This window comes from Panicum virgatum, chromosome 4K, assembly GCF_016808335.1.
Source record: "Panicum virgatum strain AP13 chromosome 4K, P.virgatum_v5, whole genome shotgun sequence".
NCBI classification, from domain to species: Eukaryota; Viridiplantae; Streptophyta; class Magnoliopsida; order Poales; family Poaceae; genus Panicum; species Panicum virgatum.
Window position 1 is genome coordinate 23,192,888 of NC_053139.1, and position 19,451 is coordinate 23,212,338.

At 43.8% G+C, this 19,451-nt stretch overlaps 1 long non-coding RNA gene across 12 annotated transcripts; it reads left to right on the top strand.

The window, feature by feature from the left end:
* Window positions 1-8,427: 8,427 nt before the first annotated feature.
* LOC120703493 lies at window positions 8,428-18,119 on the top strand. 12 transcript variants are annotated; one of them, XR_005687007.1, is made up of 8 exons: window positions 8,428-8,812; window positions 8,908-14,358; window positions 15,935-16,063; window positions 16,400-16,944; window positions 17,066-17,167; window positions 17,312-17,423; window positions 17,523-17,647; window positions 17,728-18,119. It is a non-coding gene; the product is annotated as an uncharacterized LOC120703493 (long non-coding RNA). The 12 variants fall into 12 exon arrangements; XR_005687010.1 differs by having other exon boundaries at window positions 17,528-17,647; XR_005687016.1 differs by having other exon boundaries at window positions 17,317-17,423.
* The last annotated feature ends 1,332 nt before the right edge of the window (window positions 18,120-19,451 follow it).

The following is a 19,451-nucleotide window of genomic DNA, read 5'->3' on the forward strand; positions in this document are numbered from 1 at the left end:
TACGTGACGCATCGATAAGCCCGTACGAAAGCGTCACTCAGCGGGAGAGTGATCAGCACCAGCTGAAAGACCATCCCACTCAACAGACCAACCCGGAGGCAAGGTGCACGGCCACGTAAGACTTGCAAACAGATCCTCAAAGTTAGTACCTGAAAAACAGTGCCACAAGGAAGGCTGAGTATACTAATACTCAGCAAGACTGACCCGTCTCCAGATATAACATAGTCCGATAACTAGACATGCAAGGCTTTTTGGTTGGTGGGTTTGTTTTGCCAAAATGCCGCTAAATGTTGATCCTTACTTTCAGGTTGTACTTCGCCATATTCTAGTTGGATTAACCATTCTAAGTTTGCAACTAACTCTACACAAATATGGTAGAGCAATCATTTAATCAACCAGCAGTATTATCATCATCATGTTACACTTGTTACTCTGTGTGACCGAAAACATTAAGCAATCTCATGCCGTGAGAGGCGGACGATTCTGAATCGAATTTCAACCTGGCCAGGGGAACCTAGACCACACGCATGGGGATCGACTTCGCTCCCGCCCACGCTACAGTTCCTCTTTCTTTCCAGTCCGTGGATCCGGGGCACCCTCCCCGACTACAGAGTCCGACCACTCTGCACCCGTACGTCGCGATAAAATATAAACCCTACTTCTACCAGGAGGGTGCGAGATCGTTCCACTCGCCGGTTCAATTAGATACTTAAGCTTTTCGATTACCATATTTCTCGGTATGTGGCTAGTACTTTCAAACGCTTAATGAAATGAGCCACACACCGCGACCTTAGCCATTTTTGACTACACCAGCGGGGCATCACAACTACACATTCCCGCCCGTTGTCCTTACATTTCAACAGGAATTTAAAGTCAGTACAACTCCTATTTGCTCGCGAGAGGCAGGAAACCACTCGACTTCTACCGTACCTATTTAGCATGGCAACTAGTCGATAAAAAGATCCGGTATCACACATAGGTTCCTAGGGATCATGCGTCTAAGGTTCTCGATCAACGCCTAGAAAACTTAAATGCAGAAAGAAACTATTACAATACATCATAAATAGATAAATGAATAATAACTCAAAAAATAAGGCATAATGCACCGGGGCTTGCCTTCTTAGGCACTGTCAGGCAGAAAAGCCTCTGGGGCTTGGCCCAGGTCTTGAGACAAGTTAGCACAATTCAAATTTACCTCCTGATCCACCCGAGAGTCCGCGGGCACCAATTCATAGTCCCCGTCCGCGAGATTACCCGTTTCTATATGCAATGCAAAATTTATGAGTTATCCATGGTTAACGATTTCTTTCCTTCATGATAAAGTTGTAGTTCAACAAAAGTTAATTTAGTGATGATTTCAACATTTCATTTCATGGGCAGTCGTTTATAGAGTAGTAACCACAATTATGTTTCTTCATGAAGGAGTGATGGTTTTGGTTTTCATTCTCAAATTTAACCCCTAGCATGCTTTCATTATTTCATAACAACAACTCTACTCATGAGCTAGTGGTGCAAAACTCAAGTAACACAGATCCAAACTTAAGCATTCATGGTATAAATTTCAGCAATTAACCATAAAGCAAAAACCATAACTATTCATGTAAGTAGATCACCCTAGTTACTTCATCTTTTTTACAGAACGTTTAACATGGGTTCTGGTGCTACAAATTTTACGAGAGCGTGACAAAAAGAATAAAAACAGCAAGCCATTTACAAAGATTAATTCTACAGAAAGTTTTACTAGGGATATGGTTCTCAAATTTTTACCAGAGCCTATTAATGAGCTAAACATACTCCAGAAAAATTATCAAGCTTTATATCCACCAGATAAATTAGTTATTCAATTAATTTAACATGAGTTAGCATAAATTTCCCACAGTTCAAATGACCAGTAAAGCATGTGAACTTGTTAATACAGACAGATCATACTCTACACAAGAACATGTCAAAAGATCAAGATAAGATATGGTGTATTTTACTCAGAACAAAAATGGTAAAACTAACCATAAGATGCTAAGCATGATTATTCACCAAAGCAAAACTCAGTAACTGCAGCTCAAAATTTTTAGATGGGATCACAGAGCAAAAAACAGACTTCAGACATAAATATAGATTTTTCTGAGAATAAGAACTATATATGAAGAATTAAGTTGATTAAACAAGCATAAATCATGGTATATAGCAAATGAACTCTAATAAATCTGAAATTTAGATATTAACAGGTTTTCAGTTGCACATGCACGTAGTAAAAATTCCAGAGCAATATCATGTGCATATTTTCCAGTATTAAATCGAGAAAGCTAGCAACAGATTAGAGAATCTTGATTGTTCCAACATGATATCTGTTTTGGTTGGGTGTCATTTTTTACTGTGATCTTAATATTCCATTAGTGATGACATATCCAAAAATCAAGGTCATTTGCTGAGTAGAACTTCCTGAACATGCATAAGGTGGTTTTCTTAGTCTTTTTCCCAGATTAAAATCGGTTGAGTTCCTGCAGATGTGACTGTTACAAAATTTGTATATCTTGTTACAAGGATTCCAGATCCGTTGAGTTTGCATTTTTACGATTTTTCTATGATTTGTTCTGCATTTTAGAAGTTCACTGGTATACACTGGAATACTTGCAAAAACACCCTTGAACAAAAAAAAGAAATTACAACCGGGCCCTTCGCCGGCCTTCTCCGCCGTGGCATCTTGCCGGTGGTGTTCTGCTAGGCATGGCTTACTGGAGCTGCCACGGGGAGGCGCGTGGGAGAGTAGGGATCGAGGAACACCTACCCTGGTCGGCGTTCGAGGGTTTGGCGCACAGAATCGGGCTCGTCGGCGTCAATGGCGGAGCGGTTGTTCGGTTCGTCGGCATTGGAGGTGAAGGAGGGCTCGGGGTAGGGGAACAGGGCACGCACGAGCACCGCGTGAACTCGAGGATGCACCTGGGGTAGCTGTTGTGCACGGACTCCCTCTGGGCTGGCCGGTCCGCGGTGAGCCCGAGCTCGCCGGTGGCGGCGCAGAAGGGGAACGGCGTCGGGAGAGGGATTGGGCTCGATTCCGCGCGTGTGGAGCTCAACTGGAAGGTGGAGAAGCTGCTGCGTTGGTTGGATGGGACAATGTAGGGCTGTGGTGGCCGTTCCGCGCGAGCTAGATCTCGCCGGCCATGGCGGAGCGGTGGGAGGAGGAAGAAGGAGGAGAAGGCGCGCGACGGTGGAGCTCTGGGGGTTCTTATAGGCCAAGGAGCTCCTGGGCGAGGGAAGTAGCGACTGGGGGCAATCGATTTGGCCCTGGGCGGCTCGACGGCGGGCTAGCGGGCGAGCGGGCGGCGCTGCGCATGGCGGGGGTGGCGTGGCGGCTCGGGGAGGCGTCTGGGACGCGTGTGAGCGTGAGGAGGTGCCAAGGGGCGGGCCAGGTGGCGCTGAAGAGTTTCCCCGGGTCCACTTGGCCGCGGGAGCGCGGCGCGAAACAGAGTAACGGGAGGAGAGAGAGATGAAGGTGAGGGCTTAATTGTGATTTCTGAAAATCCAGGGACCTATCGGTAATATAAAAATATCTCCTATTTTGAGGGCTCAAATGAAAAAGTGTTGAATACCAATCTTGCATAACTTTTCAAGATCTACAACTTTCGTGTTATGCAAATTTTCATTTGAAACTCACATTTTGAATTGTTTGTAAATTTGCAATCTTGCACAAAAGTACTTTGGTTTTATTCTGTTTTTGATTGATTTTTGGCTGAAGTTCAATTGAGCACATGTCAATTGAAGTACCTTTCATGAGCCAACAAAAATTTTGTGCATCTTTTTGACTTGAAATTTGAGTAGCTTTTCATTCTTTTTCCTTTCTCCTTTAATTTCTTTTATTCACTTTGACTTTTATTTGACTCCTTCTTTATGAATAAATTTCCCCCTTTTTCTTTTAAGTTTAGTGAGGTACAGTGATGGTGTTTAAGGGTACTGACACCTGAGGTGTCACAGTAAGATTTAGGGTTACTGGGAGCGAGAGGGGAAAGAAATGAGAGAGTATATATTCGTAGATGAGTGGGCTGCTGTTTAATGGGCCGCGGAACATAGGAATGTTTCAAGGCCCATGGGTTCCCCGCGGGGAAAATTGGATCCCCGCCCCCGCCCCGTTTCTTCTCGGGTCCCTGCCCCGTTAGCCCCACGGGGCAAAACTCAGCCCCGTCCCCTCTCTGCTCAGGTCGGGTCCCCGCAGGGATCCGCCCCCACGGGGTAAATTGCCACCCTAAAAGGGGAAACCTTTGCTATGATTTAAATTTTCAAAATAATTCCAAGAGGTTCCCTACTAGAGCGAGCAATTTATTCTGGTTTGGCTATCTCGAATCCCCCAACAACTTAGACTTCAGAAATTAAACTCATGCTCCCATACATCCAGATTTTAGTGGAACTATTATGTGCCAACTAGTTCAGGTACTAGGAAAGTAAAAAGCTGTATATAAGGCACACACAAAGCATGAATAGAGCAACTATTCATCATTTCCAAAGTAAAAGCTTACACGGATTTCCACTCATACAAGTTTTATTCGAAGCATGAAAATATTTTTGAGTTTTTGAGAAATTTTACTACTAGATGATGATGATGATGATGATGGTGATGATGATGGTGATGATGATGATGATTATAATTATTATTATGATTATGATTATGATTATGATTATGATTATTATTGTTATTATTATTATTGTTATTATTTTTGAGGTTTATTTAGTACTGATATGACTTTTGAATGACAGCTAGGTGCCACCACTCGGCGTGTCTCCGTGACTCTGCCAGCCACCTTGCTCGGGGGCTGAGCGCTGACAATCGACTTTGCACGTCTCCGTGACTACTGCCAGCACCTCAGGGAGATGGGTGCCACCACTCGGCGTGTCTCCGCGGCTCTCCCAACCACCATGCTCGGGGCTGGGCGTCGACAATCGACTTGGCATGTCTCCGTGACTCTGCCAGCACCTTAGCGAGCTGGGTGCCACCACTCGGCATGTCTCCGCGACTCTGCCAGCCACCTTGTTCGGGGGTTGGGTGCCGACAATCGACTCGTCACGTCTCCGTGACTCCGCCAACACTTGAGTGAGCTGGGTGCCTATTGACGCTCCTTAGCGCCCCAATTTGTATACCGCAAGCGCACGGATCGTGGTAGCTTTTCCCTTCGAGCACTCCCCCAAGGTTTATCAATCTGTAGATCGACAAAGAACTACCTAAGGTTTTCCATCTAATCTAACAGATCTATCCTAACATGAAGCATGAATTTCACATATAGAGTAAACCTTTAATAGGTATGAGTGATGTACAAAGGTTGATCTCATCCATGAACATCGGTAAGGATAAAGCATGACCGAAGGTATGACTAAGCCTATCACACGCATTCTAGTTGTAGTTCTAGCTAAACGAGTAAGCACAACATGCATCTCATCCAAAGCCTCTTTAAATTGCGACCTCTAAATTGACCCTCGAAACCCCAAATATTACACAGGCTACGCTCTGTCACGGCGCTCCCTATCGGTATAGTTTCGGAGCACGAAGATGTGTCGAACCCCTTTGGTATGTCCGGCATGAACCCTTAGCCACCACGGCTACAAGAACACTCTAAGTGACCTATCTTAAGAATAGATCTAAGAACAAGTGCACCAAAGAAAGAACGAAATCAACAAAAGAGGTACTCCCGAGCGTCAACCCAGGAGATACTTGATCGCTAAATAGATCGGATGACATGAAGACATTATTCACATAATAGATTCGTTTGGATCGTCACCACCGAGTACATACCATCGACGACTCCAACTAGCTCATGAACTCCACCATGACAACCACGCAGGTCTCCCTCCGGTACCTCAGCCTCTTTGCTCTAGGGTTTGGGCGCCGACAATCGACTCGGCACGTCTCCGTGACTCCGCCAGTACCTCAGGAAGCTGGGTGACACCACTTTGGCATGTCTCCACGACTCTGCCAGCCACCTTGCTCGGGGGCTGGGCGCCAACAATCGACTCGGCACGTCTTCGTGACTCCGATAGCACCTCAAGGAGCTGGGTGCCACCACTTGGCATGTCTCCGCGATCTTCCAGCCACCTTGCTCGGGGGCTAGGCGCCGACAATCAACTCGGCATGTCTCCGTGACTCCACTCCACCAGCACCTCAGGGAGCTGGGGGCCATCAGTCGGTGTGTCTCTGCGACTCTGCCAGCCACCTTGCTCGAGGGCTGGGCACCGACAATCGACTTAGCACGTCTCTGTGACTCTGCCAGCACCTCAGGGAGCTGGGTCCTACCACTCATCGTGTCTCCGCGACTCTGCCAGCCACCTTGCTCGGGGGTTGGTGCCGACAATCAACTCGGCACGTCTCTGGGACTCTGCCAGCACCTCAGGGAGCTGGGTGCCAGCCACCAAAGCCTCACGACCAATGCCGATTGTCCCTAACTATCTGTTGCTATCTTGCCGAGTTGTCAACTTTCTGATTGTCACTGAGATGCGATTCGCCATTTTCTCCTTTAGCTTAATTGATTACTGTATTTCTTAGCATAGCTAAATACATGAAGTTAAATAATGATTTTCATTTTATTTTAATTTTTTAATATTTGCGATATGTAGGGATCCATTTTATATCTTGCAATTGGGTATAAAAAACTTTGGTATGGCCCTAGATAACACACCAATTCTGTCGTCATCTGTGTGCTAGAGTATATTTGGTAGTTTAGATACCAGACTGGCGGACTGCCATACATATCCGGTGGGGTTGCCTTGCACCCCAAGTCTTGTACTCTTATATATACCGGCCGAGGTCTCAAGCTAATACAATACATCCATTACACCAATTCTATCCCTTCTACACTGTGGACACATCCTTTTTGAAAGATATCCTGTTTGAGTTCAGGATACTTTGTAATGTTCTAGTCTGTTCCACAGAATGGATCGCTGCATTTTTGCATGCTTTGTTTTGTATGGCTAATATATTTTTTGAGAGATTTATAGCCAATACGTAATGAGGCCCACATTTTCTTTTTTTTTAAATTTTTTTTGAAAGATATCCTGTTTGAGTTCAGGATACTTTGTAATGTTCTAGTCTGTTCCACAGAATGGATCGCTGCATTTTTGCATGCTTTGTTTTGTATGGCTAATATATTTTTTGAGAGATTTATAGCCAATACGTAATGAGGCCCACATTTTCTTTTTTTATAAAAAAAAACTATGACAAATCGTCCATGAGTTTCTTTTCTATACGCCAATAGGTCGTGAGGTGAACAGACATATTTTGGTTGAAACATAAAAGATCGGTAGACGGTCGGCTCAAAAAAGGGGAATCGACTCGACTTTCCCTTGCTACAGTTCCACAAGGTCGAATCGAGGGCGAGCTTCGATCCGGCGCCGAATCTGCCGGTCCTCCTCGCCTCCGGTGACCTCGGCGTCGCTGGAGGATGGGGGGACCTGTGCGATTGGGCGGCCGGTGTACAGTTCCTGCTTTCCTAGGCTAGATCTAGGTAGGTTAGGAGTAGGACTATCCATGTCGACGGCTCGGCGTAGATCCGTTCTCCTCTGCAGCTCCGTCCCCGGTGTGCGACGCCTTGGATGCGGTGAGGTCGGTGTGCCTTCCTCGCTCATCGATGGTGGCTTCCCCGCTTCTACGGTCGACGACTGCACGAGGTTAGTGAATAAGACTGCGTTCTTCCCCACCGGTGGAGTTGACGGCGGCGTGAAGCTTTTGGTCCTCCTTCTCCTCTCCGTTGGCTTGGTGCTCGGTACCATCGTGGACTCGAGCTTATCAAGCTTCACGGAATCCGGCGTCTTGAGGTTTGTTCTTCTGCTTTTCTGGGAAAGGGTGGGAGATCTTGTCATCCCCGATGTGGGGTTGCTTTTTCGGTCGCCGGCTTTTGGGCCGGTGGCGGCGGAACTCCTTTCCCCTTCCTTTCCTGCGGTGCTGACAGTCGATGTTCGTTCAGCGTTGTCGATTCGTCTTGGCGAGTGGCCGGGCGATGGCTTCTGCGGCATTTCCAACGTCTTGGTGTCGCTCTGAAAGAGGGAAGGTGGAACTTGCCTGGCTTCTCCGACGAGCGGGAGCAAGGTCGATAGCGAGCACCCTCTAGAGTAGGGCCTTTCTGTAATTTTTATTTGTTCTAGGGTGTTTTCTGTAACAAATCGGGGATGTATTGTGCTACTTTCTATTAATACGATATCCCCTTTCGCAAAAAAAAATAAAATAAAAGATCGGTAGACGTTTCAAGAACAGGATTCCAGTATCCCGAAAGACCAAAATTGTGAAATGGTGGTCGTCAACATGTGGGTGCAAACGTTTCTTTTTTGGGCGTGGATTATTACGCCAACGACCCGGTCAACATGCTTGCCTGTCGTTTTGTTTAGAGGAGGCTTCAGTTCAGGGATAACGATAAGAACGTCCCCGCCAAAATAAAAAATGCGCAGAAGATAAGGCACGCGCGGACCCACTCGCTCACCGCCAAACCCGCGGGCACCCCCAACGATGCTTCTTCGCCTCCGTCTACAACTCGGCAGGCGCGGCACCGACTCCGCTTCGGAAAACCGACGGCCACCCACCGACCTCTCTCCTCGCAGAGCTCCCCTATAAAACCACCGGACCCCTGCCCTCTTCTTCTTCATAGGCGCTTTGCCCTTTCTCTCTCCTAGTCTCCTTTCCCCTTCTGGTTCTGTGGCGCGTCAGGTAAGTCGTAGGTAAGGAGCAGTTAGTTTCGATCTCACGTTGTTTCCTCTGTTCTTCGATTTGTCGATCAGGTGCGTGGGCTAGGCTGATAGATCGCTCCCTTCTCTTTGTGGCGCCTGATCCGTTCGATTCGATGTCTAGGTTGGATGATTCCCTTCTCTATTGCGTTAGTTCTGTTTCCGTGGCCCCTGTTTTCGTGTCGGACTTCTGACTAATTGCAGCCTGTTGATATCTAGGGTTTGTGCAGTTGTTTCGATTCGATTTCTGTTCGTTATGGTGGAATGGAGTGGTCAGTTCAGATTGATTGGTAGCTTGGACATCTATGGCATATGATTGGAACTGGATAAATTGAAGTGCGTGGTTTTGATTTGCCCCTGCCCGGCCTACATGGTGACTAATCTGTTCGGTCGAAGGTTGTTGGTTAGCTGCTGCATATGTCTTGCTTAGGATGCTAACTTTTATGTTTAATGAAACCCAGCACCTGTTGCTTGTTATAGACGACAATTGACTGCTCAGGATTATGCAATTTTTGCTTCTGATTGTATATTCCTTCGATGTGTGAGAAGATTTTGACAGTATAGGCAATGATTTCTTAGGTCAATACAGAAATTCGACAGAGTTATGGTGTAACATGTTTGTTTTGAGCAAAGCAATGATAACCAGATTATTTGTAAGCTGTTGCAATTAAGGGTCATGTCCTGAAGTCGGTGGTTTAAGATAAGTTGATTTCTCTGGCAGTGAGAGCAGTTCATTTAGAACAATTGACATGATTATGGAGATGATTCAATAGTTCTCTTCTTCAGTATCAGTTTTCAGTCAGTTCAATTTGGAGTTTTCATTTATGGGTGCAAAGTTTCATTTACTCTTGAGGATAATCTGCTGCTAGCTCATGGTACTGAGATTGTAGAAGGATTCATGAGTTAGTGTCCAATTTGGTTTGCTGCAGCTCTTCATTTCTCTGGTGGTACCTTAAGGCCTACTGTCTGATTTTGGGATATTGATTTGGCCTGGATTGTTATCTCCAAGGACATATTCTTCAGTTTTGGATTTTACTAGTTTTGGCTTCTGTCATTTCATCGTTTTCTAGATTGGGGCCTGATCCAAGGGTCAAAGGGGTCTTTAGTTTTTTTTAGCTCAGTAGTTCTGTAATTGTAATTTATGTTCTGGAGTGTGTATGATTTGAAGTAAGCATCTTATATATGTCAGAGCTGTAATATAGAATAACTTTTTGTAACCCTTATGCAGTATTTGCAGTATCATGTTTAGTATGAGTTATATTTGCGACTTATCTCTTTTATGGAGTAACCCTCATGTACATTTGTTTCCCTCATTTTAATCTCTTTGTGTCAGAGTCTCATACTAGGTTTATTTTGGTGAACTGTAGAGGGGGCCTTTGAAAGGTACAAAATGGCGTAATGTTCCATTTTTGCTTGGTAGAGGACTAAGTTTAAAAGTTAGACATGTGTACATGTTTTAAGCATAATGCACTTGAATGGAATTAACACAAGTGGCCCCTTAAGTTGAGGCACATGCAGAACTACAGAACTACTATTTCTGTTGGTTAATTATGTTTCTGGAAAATACTATACCTTTTGCTGTGCACATTATCGGAAACCCTTTTGCTGACTAGTTTGTTGATATCCGTTCCCATGATCAGCCTCTTGCACGAATGCTGCTTATTCATACTGGTACATTTTTGTTTATTATTTGAGTATAGTTATTATGCCATTTGTGCTATCTCATGCTATTGGTTTTGAAAATGCTGTTCATCCTCACTTGGGTAGTGGCCCTTCAGTCTTTTATTTGGTAAATTCTTAACTAGGGTCAGAAGTGCAATATGGTTGAGTGAGCTACATGTTTGTTACATTCAGATCAGTAGAGAATTAACTTTATCGTGTTTTTTGTTTGATGTGTAAAAGCTGTGATTATATAGCATAATGTTTTTGTCAAATCTTTTAAGATTATAAAAAATCTGTTGCTCTTGATCAAGCGAACATAAAACATCCTATTGTCTGAAGTGATTCAAAACTGCATGATGCCCAACTAGGGCTGTATGCTGAATTTCCTCTCTTCTTGCAATTTATTTGTTATTCCAGGTTGAAATACTCATAGAAGTATGTTCTTTAATTTTGACCATGTTCTTGTTTTCTTTCTTCTTGCCAATTATTATTTATTTTCCTCCTAGATTGAAATAATAATACAAGTATTGTTCTTTAATTTGATCATGCTGTTGCTGTGGTTCGTAGTATATTGTATCACAAGTTGTTCTAGAATTACATGCTTCATATTGCATTCTGAGCGCTTTCTTGTTGTATTGAAATGCGATCTGTCTAGGATAATGTTCTGTTGCAAAATCACACTAATTCCCTATTTTCATTGTTTTGTATAGTCATTTTAGTAGATACAATCACAGAGCATTTCGAAGGTACAAAGTGCATGTCTCTCATCCGTTCTATGTTGCATATTTCTGACATTTGATGATCTATATGTCTATGCCTTCTGACTTAGGTGTTAGTACATGGTTAATAGGAAAGTGCATTTTTATGTATTGTGATCGTGGAAATTAGTTTGAATAAATAAAATTATGTGGAATATATAAGAATGGCTATACATAATTTGTTGTTTTAACACCATTTTGTTTGGTTCATTCATTGAATTAGATTATATATATCCTTGCTATATTTTGTCCTTCAAGTGGTAATTCACTGTGACTTGAATATTGACATTTAAGCAACAAAATTCGTTTGCAATCTTAAAATATATATTTAACTCCCACATTAATATGTTTAGTTCTTTGAACTTTAAGGTTTCGTGGCAGATTGTAGGAATTGTACCAGCTGTACCGAAGTAAGCTTTCAGGGTTTTCTATATATGCACTTCTCGTATTATGTGGTTATTAAATCCCCCCTCCCCCCGGTACAGACCATAGTTTTTGTTATGTGAGCCTACAATTATTTGTTTTATATTTTTCAGAAATATTTTTACTGTTCCATATTATCCTATCAACTTGTTGTTCCCAACCTGAACTTTCTGAGTTGTGTGTTCTTTAATAGATTAGTTGCTTCCTCCGTTATGTGCCTGATAATTACTTCTCCTTTCATAATTATTTTAGTACTTACAGCTTTGAAGATAGATTTTATCAGTACCAGTTCATTCACAAGTAGGTTTGTTGCACCGGTTACCATTGATACTACTAGATTAAGTCCATGTTTTAAAAAACGCTGTGTGTTGTGCGTGCGTTAGCCTATGGTTTAGAGTTTTGGAAGTTTAAACGTAGATTAAACGTTTTTTGGTTTTTTTAGTTTTTGGGCAAAATCAGGAGTAATAACACAACTAGAAGTGATAATAGTGACCATACCTCTTGCTGCACACTTGTTTTTGACATCATTTCCTTTTCTCCTTGGTTTCTTGCATTCAACAGCAACTAACAATCAAAGAGAGACAAGTTAATAATATGAAAACAGAAAAATCAAATAGGTAAAGAAACTCATCTATGAGGGCAACAGGAATTGAGTGATTGACATGCAGAAATCAAAAACAGAGCATGGGAAGAGGGGATAGGGAGCACCCGGAGAGAACGAGCGAGGAGCTACACCAGCACCGGTCTCTGCTTTGTCGACTCCTGGTCCTGCGCCGGCAGCCTTTCCTCTGTAGTTGCAAGCGACGGCCCCTGCCCTCTGTTGCCTTCGATGGCCTCTGCGTTGGCGGCTTGCCCTCTGTTTCTTGCCGACGGGCTGCAGTGCGGGAGGTGGAGGTGGAGAGGCGGGAGGCGCAGGAGCGAGAGCGACGAGCAGGGGATGGGAGGCGGACTGGATTGGCGACGCCTCTCAGGTTTCTTGCCGTCGATTTTGCCGCGGACTGCCGCTCGGGCCTGCCGGTTCTTTCCCGCGCTTCTCGGTGCCCGCCCGTGCCTCTTTCCCGCGCAGAGACTAGATATTCCCGCTCGGGACGGCGCCATTATTTTCCTCTTCCCGCGGTCCCGCCCCAGCGCCGCGCGCTTCCCAGAAGCTCGAGCCGCGCGATTTTCTAGTGCCAAGATGCGTTTTTTCCCGATTCGGCACCGTTTAATCGCTGCGGCGCGCGTTTAGACGAACGCCTAGGCGCACACAGCGTCTAAATGAACGAATACCCCTTAAACGAAATGTTAGGGTGACGTTTAGCGTTTAATCGTGATTAAACGTAGTTTAATAACGTTTTTTAAAACATGGGATTAAGTAGATCAAATTTAATGTTGCACTGGTTACCATTGGTACTAGGTTAAGTAGATCAAGAGTAGTTTTATGAACAATTCTTCTTCACCTCTTTCTTTACTTTTTTCCCTTGCAAGTACAACCTTTTGGATTTTGTACACTTAGTGTAACAATGCATTCCTGCTGATTTTGGTGGTGTTATCCAATTTCCCATTATTACAACTTCTGTGAATTTGCCTGTACTGCTTGCTTTATTCTATTAGTTTCTGCAAACTGCTTGATCAATGTTCGGACCTGATAGCCAACTTGGGGGTGACTTTGTAATGTGAGTGATGAAGCATTTGCAATTGCATTCTTTTTTCTTTTTCTGAACATATGCAAAGAATGTTAGGGTAAAATCTGAACATACAGTTGGATAATATGTATCAGTTGCTGGAAAACATGCTGTATTTTCCTTCACATTTCTATATGCCATTCTTCTCGTCAAACATTTATGTGATATTTTGGTCCCTGGTTGCTGTTCTGGGGAAATGAAGGTTGTGCACATTTACTACTCAGTCAACTTGATCTAAAGATCTTTTGATGATTGGTTTGATTTGGGTCAGAGTGCGGCTATTTTGTTGGCTTGAGTTTCAATTTTAACACCTAAGCACTACTGTTTGATTAGACTTCGTACTTATTTATCCTAAATTATCGTCATGCATGAAAGCCTATTGAACTGGAAATATATTGATCTACTACTAAGCTTACTTGAACTGGAAATATTATTGCTATGAGCGAATGATGATTATTTCTTTTGATGTTTCACTGTGATTTTTTCCATCACAAAATGGTGGTCTGTCTAACTGTAGAATTACTTTTGGGTACAATAATATAGTCAGTGTCGATGAGAGAAGCTAGATGCTTGTGTTTAACTAAGTGGTTTATTCTATTTCTAGTCTTGTGAACCATCATCTGTAGAGAAACTAAATGATTGTGTTTACCTTTGTGGTTTATTCTAATTTCTAGTCTTGTGACCATCATCTGTCAGTTCAAAAGGTTTTTGTTGTGTTTGTCTCTGTAAAATACTCACATCAGAAAGACTAGACTAGTGCCATTGCTTTTGTAAAATACTCATATTTTCATTGAACTGGTGTGAGGTCAACTATTATGATGATACATTTCCTGAAGTTAGTAATGCAATTTTGGTGCTCGTGTCTTCTTGTAATAACATTGTAATGTCTTTGTGCCATTATTCACATTCTGGCTAATTTGAGTACTAGTAAATAGTTGGTTCGCGTATGTCCGATTGTCTTACGTGCTGATTGTTGCATTTGCTTGGGCATGTCATAGTTCAATTACCTGGTTTTACAATTTCTAGACTAGTCCTGAAGTAAATAGCACTTTATACAATTTCCTCTTCTTCTATATGTATTTTCTGACTGTAGTGATGATTGGACGTGGTGAAGTTGCATTCGTTCTGGTGCTGTTGGTATGATTTAGGGGCGCTGGGATTGGGTATTTTTCCTTATTTGTCTCCTGTACTTGTTCATATTTGTGGGGTTAGCTCTTAGGGCGTGGGGGAGGGGGGCGTGCCTAACACTGCCAATGCCGGTCCCAAGCCCGGATAAAAGTGGAAGGGGCACGGCTGAATGGTGTGTGCTATGTTTTGTTCGGAAATTTCCCGCAGGAGCTCATGTTTAGTTTGCATCAGGCTTTGGCATTCACTCGAGGGTCGAGAATAAATTGGCTCATTATCATTTAATAAGTTTGATTGCCAGAGCAGCTAAGGAAGAGGAGGCTTTCAGCTGGAACTGACATTGTCATTGTCAATGGGCAAGCTGCAATGCAGTAATGAACAACATGAGCATTGGAATGGTTAAAATCCCCTCCTCTGCGCTCCTCTCTCCGCGTCTCACGGGAAAAACAGGACGCGTGTCGATCTTCCACAGTGTTCGAATTTTTTTTTAAAAAAGTCGTCCAATTTTCTAAAAATCATAGCTAGATCCAGATCAGCCAGCCCACACAGCAACCGTGTTTGTAAATTTTTCACATAAAACCTTAAACTAACATTTATTTCCACCTGAAGAAGGAGAAATTCGATAATGCCATCGTATTTGCAAAAAAACCCACGGGCAATTTTCCATTAACCCCCTCCCGCACCTGCGAACCCTAAACCCCCTCGCTCGCTCTCCTCCCCAAGTCCCGGCTCCCCGCCGCCCTTCTCCCTCCCTCCTGCTCCCCGCCGCCCTTCTCCCTCCCTCCTGCTCCCCGCCGCCGCCGCCTCCCCTCTCTCTCCCTATCTGCTCTCTGCCTCCCCGCCGCCACCTCCCCCCTCCCGAAATCCCCGTCCCATCCATCCACACCCTAGCTGCCAGTCTTCGCATCTCTCTCATCGGCGGCGGTGGTGTCCCCTCCCCTCCTCTCCTCCCCGCAAGATCCGGTGTGCAGCACCATGGACGCCGGCGCGAAGGAGCAGAGGGACCTGGCGTGGTGGGGCCGCTGTGGCCTCGGCTGTCCGGCCATGGGTGCTTGACCTCGTGGCCGTCGCCGCCGCTTCCGTGTTCCGGATGGAGGCGTTCCACCGACGGCGCCATGGGGAAGACCTGCATGCTCATCTGTTGCCCCTGCAAGTTCCCCACAGTTAGGGTGCTGATACTGACTCCCCATCCACTCCATTTTACTCCAATCTTCGATTCTTTATCTGCGCCCCTTTATTCCTGCATTTTGATTCCTCTTGATATGATTTGGATTTGGGTAGCTCTGGTTTCAAGAAAATGGAATGCAGATTCAGTACCAGTCTTGATTGGATTTGCATGAGCAAAGGTGGCGTTGGATTTACTACATTCCCATTCTTTTACTTCTGTTGTTGATAGTCAGACTGCTCGTTTTGTTTCGGTTTTCAGAATCCATCTGATTATTTTCATCAAGAGCATGCCGTAACAATGTTGAGTTAACCAATTGCCAATTTATTTCTTTATCTCTCTTGCTGCACGGGAATGGGATGGATAACATGTCCTCGATGGTATATCTGTGCAAGAATGATAGCTGGTTTCAACAAAATAATCAAATAACTATGCTCATGTTTCTGCAGAACAAAAAATCATTGCCATTAATCAAGATATGTAACTACCTGAAGCTCATCAGAAGGCACTTTGTTTTGATGATAGAAGGAAAACAGAGACGGAGAAGAAGAGAAAATGAACTACTGTGCTTAGCTAAGGTAACCATGTTATCTGAAAAAAATGAATTTTCTTTTTTCCTCAAGCAGTAACTTTTTCAATCAAAAATACCATGCATTTGATACTTAATGAATTATATCTGTCGACTCTTAATTTTGAGGTATAATAGATAATTTGTAGGGCACAAACTTAGTGCTACACGCAGTTGTGCTCAATAACTGTGTTTTGCATCTCACAGAAGCATAAAAGATTGATATATCAAAGAAACAGTGTAAAAAAACTGAGATGACCAGTGGATCAATTTCTTTTTACAATTTCACGTGTCCTCTTGCATCTTCTTTTTTTCTACTATTAACTTTAACCTGTGCTTTGTTTAGATGGTTATATATATGGACTGAGATCACAGCTTCAGCTTACCTAAGTAGATTGACCGTGACCACAAATCCTAACTTTAATCCTAAGAGCTACACAACCTAAAAACGAGGTATAGTTTTCTGGACTATCTTTTGTTACATACATATACACAGCCTGTGCTTTGCCTTTTTGTATTTGATCAGGTTTACTCAATCAATGTTCCTACCACGTATCGCCTCTACTATTATTGTCTCGACCTTGGTTCTATCTCAATGGACAAAATAAAATTGGTGTTAATCAAATACATGCTATATCAACCACTGCTACACTAGATACATAATGCAAGCATAATGGATGTATTTGAAAATTTGTAGCTAAGCTGATCAACATTTCTCAAGAGTTGAAAAGCTTCAGTTGCATGATCAACATTTCCCAAGTTGACAGTGCTCCCTCGATGAAGGGCATGTGGTTTTCTATGTGCTTTTGCAGGATTACATCCCCACTGTCTTCAGTGCCAATGTCTCGGTGGATGGGAGCACTGTCAACTCGGGCCTCTGGGACACAGCAGGTGAGCGTGATCAGATTACAGCAGATTGAGGCAGTTCAGTGATGCTGATAACTACCCAAGTATTTTTTTTTCTCTTTCTTCTGCGAATCATTGATTCAGCTTGACCTTGTATGCATGTCAGGAGGATCACAGCAGATTGAGGCCTCTTTGCTACAGGGGTGTGGATGTGTTCATCCTCTCCTCTCTGGTCAGCAGGAAAAGCTGTGAGAATGTCTTGAAGAAGGTAATGAATAATTCCAGACGAGGATTTTATCTGAATGTAATTAGACATTCGGCGAATAGCACAATTCAGGGTGCTTGATTCACTCAAATGCTTCAACCTTGTGCTTTGGGGATGATGTACAACATACCTCTATTTTTTCTTCAGTTCAGTGTCCAATCCAACATGGGGTTATCTACAGGCACAACATTTCCATCTGCAGTACACCATGTATTGTTTCTCGCCGCAGATACTTGCCTGCAGGGTGCGCCATCATGAGGTAACACTAACCCTTTTGCTTAATCTGATGCGTATAGTCCCGTAAACATCATAGTTGGATATCAAGCAACATGCAACTTGATTTTTTTTTTGTTTGCAGCACAGCAAGCAGGTTGAGTTAGATGAACCATACAAATGATCGAGTGGAGATTGGATCGTCCCAATTTTAGACATATACCTTTTATGAGGCGACATGCTAACTAGATATTTAATTGAACTCGAGATGTAGACTACTTTAGCCCACGTCATTTTTTTTCTTCATCAAAACATGTCTCTACCTAATTCTTCCTAATTTTCTTTTCCAGTCTGGTGTCAGTTAGTATGGGTTACTCACTTGAGAATCGACCCTGCCTGCTCTGTGCTTGATTTTGACCGTTGATGGAAGATCCGACAGTGGATAAATAGCAGTGACGTTGCCCAATCTCGTGCTCGAGCCGATGGTGCTGATTTCGTTCGTTAGAGATTACTTAAACCAGGGTGTGGGTGCAGCGTCGAAGAAGAGGTTGCGCTAGGCATGGGCCTTGCATATGTACTTAACCAATTACTCTATCCAATATTCAAACTCAAGCTGCCATTTTTGCTGTGATTTACATTCTGTCTACAAACTCTACCTATTGATGCTTCATGCATCACAGGTGCCTGATTGGCTGCCATGTTCAACTTCATGAACTTCACCAATTGCTGCTGCTTTTGATGTGATGGTCATTTGCGTGTCTCCTGGCTTATATTCGTTGGTGGCGTTGTGTTGCTTGTATTTGATGCCAGGCCCGCAGTTGCTCTTGCTACTGCCGAGAATATTAGCTCAAATAAATTTGGACCGTTCAACTTGAGATCGATAGTTACCTTTGTTTCTTCTCTGAAAAGAGGGTCTTCAGCGGTAGATGTTGAACAATAGGCAGCATGTTGAAGTGTTAGCCATGTAATAGGGTGGTCTGATGCTTGGATGTGCTTTGGTATTAATGTTTCAAATACTTGGGGTAGTCATGTTGCTAAGTTGTGTTGTAATATTAATGCTCCAAATTTTCAGACAGACACTTGATGGATAGGATGGCATGTGCTCTCTATAATATTCATGATTCATATGTTGGATAGATAACTGTGATGGATGGTGTACCCACGCTGCTCAAATGTAAGCATGTTAACGATGTATTTGCAGTGTTACCATATGCTGTGATTTTGTATTGATCCTATACCATACACACTTTGTCACATTTTATTACCTTCATTTTATTTATATTTAATTGCACATTTTTATTACTTCGATTTACTGATATTTGATTATTTAAATGGTAGGGCGCGCACCGCGCGCCTAAGTATAAAAACAAGGCCATCATCTTTGTAGCTATCGGAACTGTGTATATCGAACACCACCACACCAATTGTCCATTTCTATGAATTTTCAGACGAATATGCCACAACCCAACTGCCCAGGTCAATGGATCCATCCAGGAACTCCACTGAAACGGCCAGACTCAGCTGTCGCTGGCTCGCTGGGAACCTTTAAAACAAGAACACCACTTTTTGGTCTTGAAACGAACAAGAACAGCACTTGGAGAAACACCACTTCAACCCATGGAGATATCCAAGCTTCTTGATGCGACCGTCGCGAGAAAGCGATCCTTCCAATCCTATTGGGCATTGTCCATTTGCCACATCGGGTGCCATCGGCTATATAAAGTCAGCCGTTTGGTGGAACGTGCAAGCGTATCTGAGCTCTGAGTTGAGCAAGATGGATCGACTGTCTGCTTCAAAGCTGGTTTCTGCTCTCCTGCTGCTCGCCGCCCATTTTGGTGCCGTGAGCGCCCAGTACGGGAGCAGCGGCGCGGCGGGGACGGGCCCTGCTGATGCTGCAGGCTACTTGCTGGGTGTCGCCGCCGCCGTGGTCGCCGTGGCAGCGTTTGTTTGGAACTGAAATTACTGAGCTCAAGCTCTGGAGCTAAGCTGTCGCGCGTTCCTGTCTTCGTGTCAGCGTTATGTGTTATGTAATCTGGGCTCGATCTTCCTGCCGGGTGAGGCGCTTCCACTGAAT